Source organism: Muntiacus reevesi, chromosome 2 (genome assembly GCF_963930625.1).
Source record: "Muntiacus reevesi chromosome 2, mMunRee1.1, whole genome shotgun sequence".
Lineage (NCBI taxonomy): Eukaryota > Metazoa > Chordata > Mammalia > Artiodactyla > Cervidae > Muntiacus > Muntiacus reevesi.
The window spans coordinates 27,483,361-27,502,615 of record NC_089250.1 but is presented as its reverse complement, the minus strand read 5'-3'; the positions used below and the strand labels follow the sequence as shown (position 1 = coordinate 27,502,615).

The 19,255-nt window shown below is 43.2% G+C and overlaps 1 long non-coding RNA gene across 1 annotated transcript; it reads right to left on the bottom strand.

Moving 5' to 3' along the window:
• Nucleotides 1–2,609: 2,609 nt before the first annotated feature.
• On the bottom strand, nucleotides 2,610–19,029 carry LOC136159195 (uncharacterized). Its single transcript, XR_010661427.1, has 3 exons — nucleotides 18,974–19,029; nucleotides 15,766–15,901; nucleotides 2,610–2,707 (listed from the first exon to the last, which is right to left on the bottom strand). It is a non-coding gene; the product is annotated as an uncharacterized lncRNA (long non-coding RNA).
• Nucleotides 19,030–19,255: the final 226 nt, after the last annotated feature.

Sequence of the window (19,255 nt, the reverse complement as noted above, 5' to 3'; positions counted from 1 at the left end):
TAGCTGTGGCATGTGGGCTTAGTTGCCCTGAGGTTTACAGGATATCCCTGGACCAGTGGTAGAACCCATGGCCCCTGCGTTGGCAGCGGATTCTTAGCCACTGGATCACCAGAGAAGCTCTCCCTTTCACTTTCATTCCCTCCCTCTGAACAGGTTCACCATCCTGGTCTCCTCTCTTTGGTCCCTGGATAAGCCCACAAGACACGCACAGATTGGAAAGCATAGCCCCTTCCCTTAGACCCCTGTCAAGTTTATAGCATCCTCAAATTTTGCTCAATTGAAGAGGGGTGTGTTTACACCCTTCCTGTTCCCTTGTAGTGATCTTCCACCCAGAACGTAAATTTATCATTTTCTTTTAAAAAATTTTTCTCAAAGGGATGCCAAGGGATTAACAAAAAAATCATTTTAATTACTCAAACAAATTAGAAAACAATTTAAGAGGAGGGACTTGCCTGGTGACCCAGTGGTTGGGAAGTCACCTTGCACTGCAGGGAACTCAGATTCGGTCCCTGGTTGGGAACAAAGATCCCACATGGTTCAGGGCAACTAAGCCTGTAAACCACAGCTGAGGAGCCTTCATGTGGCGACTACGGAGCCCGCGTGCGGTAGGCTCCTAAATGCCACAACTAAGACCCAGTGCAGCCAAACAAATAAATACATTTTTTTAAGGTATAAAAGGGTATAAGTCCATGTCATAGTCCCTTGTTTTCTACACACAGGCCACCACTCTCACCAGTTGGTTTGCTAATTCAAACAATAAAGATTTGTGTATATAGTTTACTGCTCCCTCTGTCTTCAAGTTAACTTCAAAGGTAATTCACCCATTCAGTTCAGCCAGCTTGAATCACTAATCCACCTCTAGTCTTGAATTAAATGATACCTCTTCCTGGAAGCCTTTCCTGTCCCTCCCAAGCCTGCAACACTAGGCATTTGCCCCACTGTCCATCATGCTTACCAAGAAGGATGGACATTGTCTGTCTCTTATTTGGGGGGGCAGGGTCAGCACCAGGCACACAGAACGCATTCAGGAAATGTTTGCTGAGTTAACATAAATACTATCTGGAGATCAACGTATACTCCGAACTATGCGTGAAATCTGTGGAATACAAAGGCAAATGGACTAAGTTATCTACCCTAACCTTCCTGGAATCTTCATATAACAAAAAGCAAGAGAAAGATCCACTTTCATTAATTCTACTTTTAATCTAGGTTCATTAAGTAGCAGTATTTCTCATTTGCAGGATCTTTTCTTTCTCTTATTGTTACTGTGTTCTACAGTCTCCCTTTATTGCCAAAATTTGTCCTAGGAATCCCATGGGTTTGCATTGGCCCAAAGCATGAAAGGCTGAAGATATTCCCTTGCCTTCTTTGCCATTTTTACTTTCTTCAAAGTGGCAACCTAATGACCCCCTCAAACACCAACTATTGAGAACACTGGCAAGCAATCAGTTGCAAGAGGGCACCACCTATTTTTATGACTTCGTTTGAAAAGCTACATTGTTGTTGTTCAGTTGCTCAGTCATCTGATTCTTTGCAACCCCATGGACAGGAGCACACCAGGCTTTCTTATCCTTCACCATCTCCTAGAGCTTGCTCAAACTCATGTCCATCAAGTCCATGATGTCATCCAGCCTTCCCATACTCTGTCATCCCCTTCAATCTCTTCCTGCCTTTAATCTTTCCCAGCAACAAGGTCTTTTCCAATGAGATGGTTCTTCGCATCAGGTGACCAAAGTATTGGAGTTTCAGCTTCAGCATCAGTCCTTACAATGAATATTCAGGATTGATCTCCTTTAGGACTGACTGATTTGATCTCCTTGCAGTCCATGGAACTCTCTAGAGTCTTCTCCAACACCACAGTTCAAAAGCATCAATTCTTCGGCACTCAGCCTTCTTTAGGGTCCAACTCTCACACCCATACGTGACTACTGGAAAAATCACAGCTTTGACTAGACAGGCCTTTGTCAGCAAAGTAATGTCTCTGCTTTTTAATATGCTGTCTAGGTTGATCATAGTTTTTCTTCCAAGGAGAAAGTGTCTTTTAATTTCAAGGTTGCAGTCACCATCTGCAGTGATTTTGGAGCCTAAGAAAAGAAAGTCTGCCACTGTTTTCATTATTTCCCCAGCTAATTTGCCATGAAGTGATGGAACCAGATGCCAGGATCTTCGTTTTTTGAATGTTAAGCCAGCTTTTTCACTCTCCTCTTTCACCTTCATCAAGAGGCTCTTTAGTACCTCTTTGCTTTCTGCCATAAGAGTGGTATCATCTGCATATCTGAGGTTATTGGTATTTCTCCTGACAATCTTGATTCCAGCTTGTGCTTCATCCAGCCCGACATTTCGCATGATGTACTCTGCACATAATCTAAATAAGCAGGGCAACAATATATAGCCTTGATGTACTCCATTCCCAATTTGGAACCAGTCTGTTGTTCCATGTCCGTTTCTAACTGTTGCTTCTTGACCTACATACAGGTTTCTACATACAGTTTACAAATATATAGTCATCCCCTGGTACCAGCGAGAGATTGCTTCCAGAATCCCCACAGATACCCAAATCCGAGGATGCTCAAGTCCCTCATATAAAATAGCACACTATTTGGACTTACCTGTGGTCCAGTGGCTAAGAATCCAAGCTCCCAATGCAGGGGACCCAAGTTCGATCCTTGGTCAGGGGACTCAAGATCCTGTGTGCCACAACTAAGACCTGGAGCAGTCAAATAAATAAAAATAAATATTTTAAAAATAAATAAAATAGGACACTATTTGCATTTAAACTACCACATAATCCTTTGTACACTTTAAATCATCCCTAGATTACTTATACTACTTGAGTGCATGTGTGCTAAGTTGCTTCAGTCGTGTCTGACTCTCTGTGACACCATGGGCTGTAGCCTGCCAGGCTCCTCTGTCCATGGGGTTTCCCAGGCAAGAATACTGGAGTGGGTAGCCATTTTCTCCTCCAGGGGTCTTCCCGACCCAGGGATCGAACCCCTTGTCTCTTAAGTCTCCTGCATTGGCAGGTGGGTTCTTTACCACTAGCACCATCTGGGACATCCCTTATACTACTTAATACAATATAAATTCTACGTTAAGAGTTGCAAGGGCATAGCAAATTCAAGTTTCTCTTTTTGTCTGAGTATTTTCACACACCGAGGGTGCAGAACCTATGAGTACAGAGGGACAACTGCAGTCTTGAAATATACTCGGAGGCAGTGTGTGTTGGTACCCTAGGGTGTCAGAGCAGGAAAGTGGTATAAGAGCTCAGTGGGGTCCATCTGGGTATCCTGCCAGCTTCCAGACACAGTGCAGTCTGGCAACAGCTCTGAGCTTCTGCTATGTGACAGGAGAGGGTCTCTGAGTCATCATTGTGGGGGTTTGTGATATGTTAATTAAGTTTACAGGGCTTCCCTGGTGGCTCAGACTGTAAAGAATTTGCCTGCAATGTGGGAGACCTGGGTTTGATCCCTGGGTTGGGAAGATCCCCTGGAGAAGGGAATGGCTACCCACTCCAGTATTCTGGCCTGGAGAATTCTATGGACAGAGAAGCCTCATGGGCTACAGTCCATAGGGTCGCAAAGAGTCGGACATGACTGATCAACTTTCACTTTTCAACTAAGCTAATGAATGCAAATGCCTGTGACAACAGTTGACTGGTCCTGAGGGCTCAGTGTAGCTAAGGGAGGAGTGATAATTCCTGCACGATGATGACAACTTTGATACTTATCATTTTAAAATTATTTAAAAATGCAAAGCCATCTTACTATGAAATTCTACTTAAGTGAAATGGAGCAAATGCATCAGCCTTAGGCAAATCACCTTGTCTCAACAGTATTTTTCGCATGTCAGAAATGATGTGTGCGTGTGTGCATGCTCAGTCCTGTCCAACTCTTTGGTGACCCCATGGACTATAGCCCGCCAGGTTCATATGTTCATGAGATTTTTAAGGCAAGAATACTGGAGTGGGTTGCCATTTCCTTCTCCAGTTCCTGCCATTGCTGATATTTAAACATGACTGCCTGCCTATTAGATATTATGGAATTATTATTTGTGTTCTTAGGTGTGATAGTGGTTTTGTGAGCAGGTAGGAGAATGTTCTAACTAATAGGAAATGCATACTGAAGTATCATGATGTCTGCAAATGTTTAGGAAAAAGAATGTTTAAAGTTTGTGTATGTGTGTGTGTACAGGAAGAGATTGAAAGGAAGAAACAGAGAAAATATACCATTTTTACCAAATCATCTTTGAATTCCTTATTTTCAGTCATTTCAAATTTTCAAGAGTGCATCAGAACCCTATGACCAAATATAACGAATACCATTTTTTAAACCAACTGTAAGTCTATCCAAAGGAGAAACAGATTCTTTTTGCTCTAATTCTCTAATTCTGGCCTTTAAAAATCTAAATATTCTGTCTTAACAGTTTCAAAACTTCTGAGTACACTAGAAATTATAAATTTCCAAGGAGGCTCTCCTATACTGCTGATGGGAATGTAAATTGGTGCAGTCACTATGGAGAACAGTATAGAGGTTCCCCAAGAAACTAAAAATAGAGCTACCATATGATCCAGCAATCCACTCCTGGGCATACATCCAAAGAAAATCATAATCTGAAAAGATACATACATTCTAATGTTCTTAGCAGCACCATTCACAAAAGCGAAGACATGAAAACAACCTAAATGTCATTGTCAGATGAATGAATAAAGATATATATATATATATATGTATGATACACACACACACACACACACACACACACACACATATATATATATCAGTGGAGTACTATTCTGCCATAAAAAAGAATGAAATAATACCATCTGCAGCACATTGATGGACCTAGAGACTATCATACTAAATGAAGTAAAACAGAAACAGAAAGACTAACACCATATGATATCCACTTATACATGGACTCTAAAATATAACACAAATGAATTTATCTACAGAATAGACTCACAGACATAGAGGACACACCTGTGGTTGCCAAGTGGGAGAGGGGTAAGGGAGGGATGGATTGGGAGTTCGAGATTAGTAGATGCAAACTAGTGTATACAGGACGGATAAACAACAAGATCCTACTGTATAGCCCAGGGCACTATACTTAATATTCTATGATAAACCACAATGGAAAAGAATATGAAAAAGAATATATATATGCATAACTGAATCACTTTGCTGTAGAGCAGAAATTAACATAACATTGTAAATCATCTATACTTCAATATAAATTTTTAAAAATTATAACTTTTAAAAATTCTGCTCATTGGTTTTATTTATCCTAATTTTAACCAACATTTTGACTCCTTTTTTCCTATGATCCTTCATGCTTCAGGCATTCATCAGAACATGTCTTGCTTTTCCCCTCTGGATTTTATTAACATACGTCTTCATTTGTTCTTTCATCCCCATCATTTACAGAGATTTCTCACTTCCTTCCTTGCTGTCAATGTTTTCCTAGATTTGTCTCCTGTTTGGGGCAGTAATTTATTTCTCTAATTTGCCCTGCCTTCACTGCACTTCTGATTTCCTCTACATCTTTTTCATTATCTTCTGTCACCCTCTATTTCATGGAAAGGGGGGGGCTCCCGGGCATCCCAGCTGGTATCTCCCAACCCTCTGTCTTCCTTTGTTACATGTAACCCTCTGAAAGCTGTTTCAAATCTGCTGTGGCTTTATTTAAAATAGAAATATATATATATATGTGTGTGTGTGTGTGTGTGTATGTACGTATACATACACATTCATATATATATACACAACACTTAAACTTTTTTTTTTAATTGAAACTCCAAGGCAGAAAGGTTTTCTCCCCAAGACTATAAAAATGGAGCCTGCTCGGAACCAGTCCTCCACTGTCTGGTCTTTTGTGAGGAGCTTATTTGGTTGATTAGGTGCTCCGGGACAAGAACGCGGGCGCACCTCTGTCTGTTTACTTAGCTGGCTTCCCGTCCTCACCGGGCGGAGTTCACCCTAGTGACCGCCCCCCCACCCCTCTCCCCTCCCCCCTCCCCTCCCCCTCCCCCCCACCCCCCTGCCCCCACCGCTCTCAGAGCTTCCTGTCATTTCACCTTTTCTCTGGTCCACAGAACCCTTGAATGATAATCCTCTTTTATTTTCCTGAACTTCTGAACTCTTCTTGCGTCTCTTACCTCCGGTCTTTGGCAGTCAGCCTCGGATTCCTTTATCTGCCCGCGGCCGGCGGGAACTTTCTGCTCAGAGAGAAGAAGGAGGACCGGTTTCCAGCGAGCCTCCGTCGTTTGTCGCCTTTAAGCATAAGGCCGGGCCACGCTGCATTTTTCTTTGCTCCTGTTCTGTCTTCCCTGTTAGCTGACCTAACTTTTCCTTCCGTGTCCGCACTCAGCGTTCGGTGGTCTTTTTTCCTTTTTCTCTGTTATCTGGTCTCCGTGGTAGGCGCTCCCCCCTCCCACCTTTTTGACTGAATCCGCAAACCAGTCGTCCTTCCATCCCACAGGTACCACGTCGTGGAAGGTGGTTCCCCTCTTCCCCCAGCCGTCTGCACACCCGAGCCGGTCAACTTCAGGAATCGGTCCATTTCAGGAGTCCAGCTCCTTCAACCCGTCTTTACAGGTTAAGTGCCCCGGTTTTTCATAATCATACACCCCCACTCTGTTCTCAAAGGTGGAAGGATCATTCTGCCATCTCTCTGCCATGTGCAATATTCCTCTGTCCACTCCCCAGTCTGGCCCAGTATTTCACTTGGTATTTCATTATCATGTATTTAATTTCATTGCCCTGGCTTATTTCATGGCTCGTGGCTTATTAGCCATACCAGACTAGCTTCTTTCATAACCACATTATTTCTCATCTTAGGCATAAAAACGTTTGTTTCTCATCCTGCTTGGTGTAATGCCACTGGAAAATTAAGTCACAGGCACCCATTTCAATCCCCAAATATTTTTTCAGATGTGTCATGTATTGTCTTCCTTTGAAGGCTCAGTACCACTTATCCTAGGGAAACTAAATTTCACCAATGTGTCTTCTGGGATTATAGTGGAAGACTTTGTACTCTAAATTCTCTAAACAAAATCCCTGCCTTGGAATGTTTTTCAGATGACAAAATGCCCTTTCTGAATGACTGGGTGATCAGTTCCTCTCAAATCAGTCAACAACTTCCATTAAGTCCTTTCTCCTTATGAAAAACAAGAAACGCAATATCACCTTTTACCTCTCTCTGACTTTTATTAAGCACAATTTTCCATCTTCTCCCAAGTCCCACCTTGACACCTGACTTCTTCTATCCCTTTTCTGTTCTAGGTCTATAGCTAAAACTCATCAGGAGAAAGCTATTCTCTGTGAATTGCTGTTAGTATGCCATCAGCCGTTCGGTCACCAGGTATTTACCAAGATATTCTCGTGGACAGTCATCACAAAAATTGCCTTGGCAAAATCCCACAATGCCATGGCACTGAATCAAGTTGGGAGGAATCTCCCTCACTTGTAATCACAAAATGCCCAGCACCCCTCTGGATCTACCCCATCCACACATCGTGTAGAATGCATAGTGCCAGGAAGGAAAAACCTTTCCTCTCTCCTCTTAAACTCTGTCCCTATGGACCTGTAAATTAAACTAACAAAAGACAAAATAACAGGAGAAAAGACACGCAATTTTTACTAACATTTTACATGCATGGGGATTTATAGAAAAGAATAAAACTTAAAGAGGTTATCAGATTTGGGGGCTTATACATCATTTTAAGAAAGGAAGGGGGTTTTGGGCTTCAAGGCACAATAAATTGTGGGAAGTGGCTAGGATATGGGGCTTCCTTGGCGGCTGAGACAGTAAAGAATCTGCCTGCAATGCAGGAGACCCAGGTTCAATTCCTAGGTTGGGAAGATCCCCTGGAGAAGGGAATGGTTACCCGTTCCAGTGTTCTTGCCTGGAGAATCCCATGGACAGAAGAGCTAATGGAAAATAAGGGTTATTTCAGTAAAGTCTGTTTATGCAGACTCTTCTCGGTGCCAATTCTCTGTCTCTGGTGATATGAGTCATTCTCCTCTTCCTGGTACAGGAGAAAGGGACTTTGGTCACCGAGGGAAATTTATGCTCGGCTCTTAGGTGGCTAAGGGGAAGCCAGAGAACTCTTAGGGCTTCCCTGGAAGTGCAGATGATAAAGAATCTGCCTGCAATGCAGGAGACCCGGGTTCGATCCCTGGGTTGGGAAGATCCCCTGGAGAAGGGAATGGCAACCCACTCCACTATACTTACCTGGAGAATTCCATGGGCAGAGGAGCCTGGCGGGCTTCAGTTCACGGGGTAGCTAAGAGTCGAACACGACTGAAGTGACTTAGCGAGCAAGAGAACTCTTCCTGTACCTGTTGATTCTCAGTTGCCTTCAGCTCAAAATAATCTTTATGCTAAAGCAGCATATTGGGCAGGGGGCACCTCCTGGTCCCCTTCAATGGTTCCATCAATAAGTGCAATGGTGCCGACATTTTCTACTGGCGCCTTACAGAGAGCACTGCTTTCTGATTAGCAGTCCTTTTTTTCTGTCAAGTAAACTGTGGGTTTGAGAGGCTAATCCTCTTGTCTAATCTGATCTCCAAATGATTCCATTCAGAACTTGTGCAGTTCTATAATCTCACTCTTCTCCCCTTTCCATATTATCCATGTAGCTGCCACCGAAATTATTTTAAAAGATCTATTCTACTCCTTAACCTTCATAGTGGGGACCCCTTGGCTTCTTCTCTCTGATTCCTCCCAATCTCCCTGAGCAGAAGAATGAAAGACACTGAATCAAGGAGAGACCCAAAGGAAGCTCAACTCTTGCAGCCATAATTAGAACCCACAACCTGTGCCCCAGATCTCTGTGTACCCCGTGGTTCATCCACAATCTTGCGCTTGTGACCATCTTCTGCTTTAGTCTCCAGTGTGCCACAGAATCCAAAACCTACCCTCGTTGCCTCCAGGTGGATGCTCCTGAGCTGATGGTCCAGTTGAGTCTCCCTAATTAAGATTCTCTCTAAATATGTGAGCCATTTGGGGTAGAAACAAACTAAGGCCCTACAGAATCACAGTTTTTTAGAGTTGGAATAGCCTTGGGCGGGAGTATGTTCCCCACTGAAAGAGAGTGCCAGCTGGGTGAGTTTTACTGATGATGGGGACAGGTTGGTAGACCATGGGGGCAGGACCTGCCTCCAACAGGAATCAAATCTGTTCAGAAGCTCTGTTCATATTTATTTTCTTCTGCCACTAATCCTTCCTAGTGCCCAAATTTCATGATGTTATTTGAGTGGAATTAAATTGGAACAGTTTACATTACCTGATTAATTAGACTCAGCTTTGACTACAGTGATGAAGAGGTCCAATCCTGTTAGTGTAACATTCTGCCTGTCAGGTTGTGGTTACATAACACTATGGCGGTCTGGGAGAGACAGTTGGGTTATTTGTTAATGGATAGAGGTAATTAACTTGAACTTTATTTTTAAAAATTAGGAGGGCAAAGCAATGGAATATTATTCAGCTATGAAAAGGAATGAAGTACTGAGGCATCCTGCAACATAAATGAACTTCAAAATAGTAAGTTATTAATAAATCATACAAGCCAGACACCAGAGGCCACTGATGACATGATTCTATTTATAGGAAATATCCAGAATTGGGGAATTCACAGAAAGAGCACACACATGGGTGGTTGCCAGGGGCTGGGAGAGGAGAGAATGGAAAGTGACTGAGAGTGGGATTTCTTTGAGGAGTGATGGAAATGTTTTGGAATTAGAAGTGGTATTTGCACAACATTGATAATATATTAAATGACAGAATTGTTCATTTTAAAGTGGTTAACTTTACATTATATGAATTTTACTTCAATTTAAATATGTATATATAGAGAAAGACAGAGGGAGTAACAGCTCACCTGATGTTGATCTTTAATTTTTGTATTAATTCTTTAATGAACCCAAGTAACATATGATCTGAAATTCTTGCCATACACCTTAAAAGGGTTTTATGTGTGTGCTTCTAAAATAACTAGAAGAGGGAATTCCCTGGCAGTCCAGAGGTTAGGACTCTGCACTTCTACTACGGGGCATGGATTTGATCCCTGGTTGGGGAACTAAGATTCTGCATGATATGGCACAGCCAAAAAATAACTAGAAGGCTATGAAGATGAAAGGCATAATTGACAAAAGTGTATGTTAGATAAAGTGGCTCTGAGAATTGGTCAGCAGACGTTCAGGTCAAGGCCACAAGTGTTAACTGAGAACCCAATGTTCAAGACCCAGTCCCAACACAATGGGGAGGCAAAGAACACTCCAGCCTCCCCACCTCCAACTTGAGATTCTCAAGGAGGGTGTGCGCATAGGAGTGTACAAAACAGAGTATGATAAATGAGCAAATAAAAAGTGTAAACAGTCTGACCGAGGGTCTAGGCTTCAGTGCCCCTCTGCTTTTGAAAGGGGTGAAGCTGGATGAAGGTGGTAACATGAGTATTAGAGGCAGAAGGACAACATGATAAGTGTGGAGGCCCTGTTTAGAGGAGTCATCTGTTTAGAGAAGTCATCTCCACCTTGGATTGGGAAGAATCAGCATTGGGGTAAACCACACATGTGTGAGAGGTGGTGTTCTCACCCTCAATTTTCAACCCTAGTCTGTGAGTCGACTCTCTTTAATCCTATGTTGTATCTATCAGGCCCTCAAGCAATGCCAGTTTGCACGCGCAGACACACACTGAGATACCTGTCTCAGTATTAAGCTATGACCAAGTGCTTTCTAACATGCAAGTAATCTGAGTGACCTCCTGGCCCTCAGAATCCTTGCCTACTTGATTCTTGGGCTTCTGTTATTTTACCAAAAGGCAGAGAATGACAGTCTATAACTAAAGCTAAATTTTAAAACATAAGTACACTGAAAGAGGTGACATAGCCTAAAAAGTATCTTATACACAGGCACCAGATTAAAAAAAAATAGATACATCAGGTTTCATCCAATTAAAAAAAAAATTTTGCCTCAAAGAAAGCTATCCAGAAAGTGAAAAAGTGATCTGCAAAATGGGGAAAAAAATTTGTGAATCTTCTATCAGTTAAGGGTCTAGTATCCAAAATACATTAAGAACTCTTAGGGACTTTCCTGGTGGTCCAGTGGTTAGGATTTTGCCTTCCAGTCCCTTCCAGGGATTGAACTGCCTGGTTGGGGAGCTAAGATCCCTCATGCCTCTCAACTAAAAAACCAAAACATAAAACAGAAGCAGTGTTATAACAAATTCAACAAAGACTTCAAAAATGATCTAAATAAAAAAAAAAATCTAAGAAAAACCAAAAACTCTTAGAGCTGAACAATGAAAAGACAAATAACCCAACTGTTTGGAAAATGAGCCAAGGATTTGAAAAGACATTTCTTGGAAAATGTACAAATGGTCAATAAACACCTGAGAAGATGTTCAACATCATTAGTTATTAGGGAAATGCAAATGAAAACCACAATGAGCTAGAACTTCACATCCACACAGATAGCCATGACCAAAAAGGCAGTAGATAACCAGGAAGTGGATGTGGAGAGATGGCATCCTTGGGTGTTGTTGGTGGGAATGTGAAATGGTGCAGCCACTTTGGAGAACAGTTTGGCAGTTTCTCAGAAAGTTAACCATAGAGTTCCCATGTGACCCAGCAATTCCACTGCAAAGTATATAACCAAGAGAAATGAAAACATTTATATTATAAAAACCTGTACAGGAATGTTCACCACAGTATTATTAATACTAGCCAAAAGGTGGAAACAACAAATGTACATCGACTGATGAATGGATAAACCAAGTGAGGAGCACGGAATACTCTTCAGTCATAAGAAGGAATGAAGTGCTGATTCATGTTACACATATGGATGAACCTTGAAAACATTCTTCTAAGTCAGGGGTCCCCAACTCCTGGGCCACAGACCAGTACCGATCTATGACCTCTTAAGAACTGGAAGGAGGTGAGCAGAGGGCAAGCGAGTGAAACTTCATCTGTACTTACAGTCACTCCCCATCACTCACATTACCACCTGAGCTCTGCCTCCTGTCAGGTCATCAGAGGTATTAGATTCTCAAAGGAGTGTGAACCCTACTGTGAATTGAGCATGTGAAGGATCTAACTTGCAAGATCCTTATGAGAATCTAATGCCTGATGATCTGATTCTGCACAACCATGATGAGCTGCATGGTTCTTTCATTATATATCACAGTGTAATAACAATAAAGGGTACGATAAATGTAATGTGCTTGAACCATTCCAAAATCATCCCCCCCACCACCACCCGCCTCATCTGTGCAAAAATTGTCTTCCATGAAACCAGTCCCTGGTGCCAAGAAGATTGGGGACCACTGTTTCATGTGAAAAAAGTCAGACACGAAACTCACCTACTGTAGGATTCCTTTTATAGGAAATGTCCAGAAGAGGCATATCTCTAGAGACAGAACGTAGATTAGTGATGGGGGTGAAGGGAATGATGGCTAAAGGACATCACGTTTCTTTTACGGGGTGATGAAAACGTTCTGGAATTAGTGGTAATGGTTGCACAATTTTGGAATACAGTAACTACTTAAAATGTATGAATTTCATGATATAGGTTATAAATCACCTTTATCAGCTTCTGAGCACACACCTTAGCTGGGGGTAAGGGTGAAGCAGCAGGAAGTGGCAAGCATCCCAGGCTGGTGGAGTAGATAGACCCAGACAGGAAAATGGGCACTTTGCCCTAAATTTCTTTCCATCTTGGTCATTTTAAGTCATCTTTCCTGCACATCTTTCCTCTCCAACTGAAGAAGGGAAGTAACCTCCACTGAGGGATGGAAAGTAACCAAAATTGACATTCTTAGCCTTGAAAGTCAGGCAGCAAAAAACAGACCAGTGACTTTCAAAAAAGTGGAACCAACAAAGCATGTATCTATTCTCTCACCGCTAAGAAAGAGAAAAGATGACAAATCCTGGCTTGGGGAAGTGCTCACTTGCCAAAAGATTATCAAAAGCAGCTGGTCCTAAGGCAATTGCCTGTCTCCGCACACACATCTCCAAATGATAGAGTGAGCTGGGCTTGTTTATATAAAACACGGTCCAGGGATCCTGGCAGATGTCTGCTGCCTTCCAGGAGGGGCGATCGGATGGCCAGTGTGGTTACGTGGCACTGCCCACTTGAGAAGGTAATTTTGGAGCTTCGTGCGGAAGGAGCATCCTTGGGGGATCTACCAGCTGGGATCAGGTGTCTGATCCCACACAACAAAAGGAGATACCCATTCCGTAACCCGAGACAGGGGTTTGACTTTCAAATTGTTAACAGACCTTGGATCTAGCGAAATGCTTGGGACAGAAAAGCAAACGGCCTTTGGATGAGTCCTGAGGTAGGTTGGATGCTCTCCTGAAAGACTCCAGTCTGATTAAATGTCTCCCGTGTTCCCTCCTACAAAACTGTCCAGAGCAATCACTGAAAGTTTAGAGAAGGTCTTTTGACTTATGGCTGCGGTTCATGGCACAATTATGTGATGCTGATAAAGAATCACATTGATTAATATGTGGGATCTTAAAACGTTTTTAACAGAAGTATGTGAGAGGAAGTATTTCACAGCAGGTCAGGAGGGGACCAAATATTTCAATTTGTGGCTTCTTCCATGTGGGGGAAGAAAGCTGGCCGGAAGATGAGACGAAGGTGGGGGAGTCAGGCTGGGGAGTGAAGAGAACGCCAGCGCACAGACACAGTGGAAAGGTTGGGACCAGAAAAGTGGGATGAGACACAGAGCAAAAGTTGTCTCTTGCCAAAGAGTTTGAGAAGTGGTTGCTGCTAACGTACATGGTTTGCAGATTTTTAAAAAATTGTCCAACACCACACAACCTCAACCTGTAGACACCCGGGAGCAGAGAAACGCAAGATTAAATAAGAATTCAAACAGTCAATAAACACAAGACCATATCATCTCCTGGACTGGACTACAGGTGCTTCTGCGCATCTCTGCCTGGACCACAAGTGTCTCTGTTAGTCTCTGCCAGGGGTTTTAGGGGAAATGCTGATATCGGTCATTAACATACAATGAGAAATTTTAAACCCTAACTTATGTTATTTAGGCCTTTTCAGGACAGACTGTTTCCCAAGATCTTTGCTTTTAAGTTAACGTAAATGCACCTTCTATTCTTTTCCATTATTTCCCCTGTCACTCCATGGGGCCTTTTCAGGTTATATTGGGATTCCCTCCAAGCATAGATTCTTGGAGCCTGAGCCATCCCATAGCGTAGCTGCTGGCTTCAGGAGGCCCGGAGCACTTGAGACATGACTAATCCAAACTGAGACGTGCGCTAGCTGTAAAATACACGCCAGCTATCAAAGATTTAGGGAGATAATTTTAAAATATTGGTTATAGTTTGGGTATATTGGGTTCCATAAAATATATCATTAAAATCTATTTCAGGGACTTCCCTGGCAGTCCGGCAGTGAGGACGTGGTGCTGCCAAGGCCGGGGGCCTGTGTTCAATCCCTGGTTGGGGAACTAAGATCTGGCAAGCCACTGCATGCGGCTGAAAAGGAAAAAGAAAGGGGTAAACAAGATCAATTTCCTCTATTCCTTTTTCACCTTTTTAACGTGGCTGCTAGAAAATTTTAAACTACCCCTGTGGCTCGCATTCCATTTCTGATGGACAGAGTTTCCACACTACAGTGGGGAAATCTCTAGGAGACTGTGGTAAGCAGGGTTTCCAAGCACACACGACCATATAGCCATTTTTCACATGGCATCTTGATCCTCCTTCACGGGTCCCCCCAAACATGATCATGTCCATTAATTCCCTCAAGATACTTACTTAGAGTCCTGCTGAGTGAACGGCAGTAGCTGCAGTGTTCAGCTCAGAGGCCTGCCTCCAAGATACTAACCTGTGGGAGGTGGGGAAAGCAGTTGAGGCATTTTGAGAATGTAGCTCGTGATCCTGACAACCTTAACAGGGTCAAGATCAGCAGAGTAACTTTCCTGTTCGTGTTCAATGTGAGAATGGTTTTAGCAAAACTGAAACAAAAGTCCATTTTATCATTTCACCATATCCCATGGAATCATAGAACTTGACATCGGAAGGTATTTAACTCAATGCCCCACATCATAGTCTAGATTAGGGACCAAACATCCAGGCACTAATAACATGTTGAATATTTTACTGAGTGTCCACTATGTGCCAGGCTCTTATTTCATGCTCACCAATACGCTTAGCCAGTTGGTTACTATCATGACAGTACAGTTTCATAGGTGCTGGGAAGAGCAGAGAGGTTGGACCAACTCCCTGAGGTCACACAACTGGAGGGAAAGGCTGGTATGCATCTCCACTATGCTTTGCTGCCTCTGGGAAGTGGAAAGACTTGCAAATACATCAGACCTAATATTTCAGCTCTTGCAGGGAGTAATATACAGTGTTTGCAATAGACAAATGACTGCTTTAATACAATCAAAAGTAATATAATCATTTTAAACAATTTTAGAGCATATGGCCAGAAAACCCTTGCTTTTCCATTTTTTCACACCTACAGGTAGAAGTTGGCTGTAATACATATTTTAGTTTAGTTATAGCTACATACTGGGCATCCATGTCTTTTGTGAATTTACATAGTAGAGTTTCCATTTGCAGAAATAGGAACAAGACTCCCTTGTAAAAATCTTTGAGCTTTTCAGATTTCAGGGCCACATTGGCAAGACTGGTGTTCTATTCAGCCTTGATTCCTGCAATGATGACCTGCATGCCCACATCATTTAACATTTTGAAGATGCTTGGCTGTTAATTAATTATTATTAATTCCTACCTTTCTCAGGATGCAGAGAAGGAAATGAAAGTACAGAACCATGTACAGCCTCCTTCCCTGGGCCAGAGCCCACTGGAGCAACGATCCTGACTCAGAGCATTAGGTTATGCTGCCTCCTACTGGCCAGAGGGAGATTCTGCATGAAACACAGCAGGAGGAAATGGTCATTCAACACTTCTCAACTTAATTGCTATAGACTCTTTCTAAAGGGAGAAAAAATCTTTTAAATATATCTAGTGTGTTACTCTTGCCTGGAAAATCCCATGGAAGAAGGAGCCTGGTGGGCTGCAATCCATGGGGTCGCTAAGAGTAGGACACGACTGAGCGACTTCACTTTCACTTTTCACTTTCATGCATTGGAGAAGGAAATGGCAACCCACTCCAGTGTTCTTGCCTGGAGAATCCCAGGGACAGGGGAGCCTGGTGGGCCTCCGTCTATGGGGTCACACAGAGTCGGATACGACTGAAGCGACTTAGCAGCAGCAGCAGCAGCAGTGTGTTAAAAAACTAGATGTCAGAAAGCTAAGATTTAGTTTTTCTGGTGTCAGAAAACTAAGATCATGGCATCCAGTCCCATCACTTCATGGAAAATAGATGGGGAAACAGTAAAAATGGTGACAGACTTCATTTTGGGGGCTCCAAAATCACTGCAGATGGTGACTGTAGCCATGAAATTGAAAGACGCTTGCTCCTTGGAAGAAAAGCTAATGCCAACCTAGATATCATATTAAAAGGTAGAGACATTACTTTGCCAACAAAGGTCCATCTAGTCAAAGCTATGGCTTTTCCAGTAGTCATGTGAGAGTTGGACTATAAAGAAAGCTGAATGCTGAAGAATTGACGCTTTTGAACTGTGGTGTTGGAGAAGACTCTTGAGAGTCCCTTGAACTGCAAGGAGATCAAACCAGTTAATCCTAAAAGAAATCAACCCTGAATATTCATTGGAAGGACTGAGGCTGAAGCTGAAACTGCAATACTTTGGCCACCTGATGCAAAGAACTGATTCATTGGAAAAGACCCTGTTGCTGGGAAAGATGGAAGGCAGGAGGAGAAGGGGACGACAGAGGATGAGATGGTTGGATGGCATCACTGACTCGGACATGAGTTTGAGCAAGCTCTAGGAGTTGGTGATGGACAGGGAAGCCTGGCATCTTGCAGTCCATGGGGTTGCAAAGAGTCGGACACGACTGAGCAGCTGAACTGAACTGAGTGTGTTAAAAGGGCTTCCCAGTTGGCGCTAGTGGTAGAGAAACTGCCTGCCAGTGCAGGAGACATAAGGGCCACAGGTTCGATCCCTGAGTCAGGAAGATCCCCTGGAGAAGGGCACGGCAACCCATTCCAATATTCTTGCCTGGAGAATCCCCATGGACAGAGGAGCCTGGTGGGCTACAGTCCTTAGGGTCGCAAAGAGTCGGACACGACTAAAGCGTTTTAGCACAGCACAGCACAGTGTGTTGAAGAGCAAAGACATCACTTTGCCAACAAAATTCCATACAGTAAAGGCTATGGTCTTTCCAGGAGCCATGTACAGATGTGAGAGCTTGACCATAAAGAAGGCAGAGGCAGAGCCTGGTGCTGGAGAAGACTCTTGAAAGTCCCTTGGACTTCAAGGAGATCAAACCAGTCAATCTTAAAGGAAATCAACCCTGAATATTCATTGGAAGGACTGATGCTGACGCTGAAGCGTCAATACTTTGGCCACCTGATGCAAAGAGCCAAGTCATTGGAAAAGACCTTCATACTGGGGAAGATTGGAGGCAGCAGAAGAAGGGGATGACAGAGGATGAGATGGTTGGATGGCATCACCGACTCAACGGACATGAGTTTGAGCAAACTCGGGAGATGGTGAAGGACAGAGTAGCCTGGTGTGCTGCAGTCCATGGGGTCGCAAAGAGTCGGACGCGGCTGAGAGACTGAACAACAACACAGTCCCCGGACTGAAAACACCATCCTAAATCATCCAAATGAGGAAGTTCAAATAGTAACCAAGCCTGAAATTCAAAGAGGTGCCTTCAGTTTTCCATGAGAGCTCCTGCGTGGTGGTTTGCTCTCAGGATTATGTACCTCTTGCGGTTCCTGAATAAGGTTGGCAGTAACGATGACCTTATATCAAGGGCATCTCTCTACTTCACTTCTGGTGCTGATTCTGACTCTATTCCTATAGAACAAACTCGTCCCTTGGCTTCTGTGAAACTGTACCTACTTTTCTTTACTGTCTACACCTTTTTGTCTTTTTCTCTCAGAAAACAGGAGAGGGTGTCTTTGCCCCATCTCAGTCTGTCATCCTCTTACACTTTCTTGTTTAAAAAACTTCTTAAATTTATTTTTATTTCTTGGCTGCACCACTTGGCATGCAGGATCTTGGTTTCCCGTCCAGGAATCAAACCCATGCCTGCACTGGAAGTACAGCCTTAACCACTGGACTGCCAGAAAGTCCTTTTTTTAAATACATATTTTTAAAGTATTTATTTACTTGTTTGGCTGCACAGGGAGTCTTATTTGTGGCAGGAAGGCTCTTTAGTTGCGTGCAGCATGTGGGATCTAGTTCTCTGACCAGGGATTGAGCCCGGGCCCCCTGCATTTGGAGCCCAGAGCCTTACCCACTGGACCACCAGGGATGTCTCTCTTACACTTTCTTGTAATGAGAACTCCTCCCTCCAACAGCTTCCAGTACTACCTTCTCCGTAAACCCTTCCCACCTCCGAGGTCTTCGCAAGCAGAATTCGCCTTTCTCTCCTCCAGGCAAACACATCACCCTGTCCTGAGCTCAGTCGCCTTGCATAAACAAAATATCCATCTTCCCCTCTAGACTTACAGTAATTTGAGGACAGAAAACCACCTCTCAGACACTTTGGAACAACACCTTTACTGATATCACTTGAGCTTGGAAGTATGCTCAGCATCATTAAGTAATTATCTCGACTAAGATGTCTAATAAGAGATTCATGACTTAATACGACAGACATATAAAACACTGGAATACAGGATGAAATGCAAGAGATAAATGACAGGTTACGGAAGCCGATAAAGCCTTGGACAAGGCAAACACAAAGGAAGAAGCAACTGCCTCCAGCTAGAGAGGGAGGAAATGGCATTTGAGACTGATCTGAAATGATAAGCATGGATGGGGCTGAGGTGGGAACAGTGGCGTTGTCATATATAGAAACTACTTCAGACAGAAGAAATATAAATAAAATAAAATACAAACTTCTGAGACAGAAAGTGTGAATATCTTCTATGAGCAAGGACAAGTACGTTTCTTCCACAGTCACCTTTCAGAAGGGAGAGAGAGAAATGTAGATAGGGTCAATTCACTGAGGGTCTTAAGCGCCAAACTAAGGAGGATATCTTGACCAGGTGGAAGCTGGGGTAGAGTGTCATGGGGCTGGTGAACCACAGCCCCCCCTCCCCCATACCCAGGTATACAACTGTGCCCCACTTTCCCATGGGAGTTGTAGTACTTTTGGGAAAATGACTTGAACTCAATCTG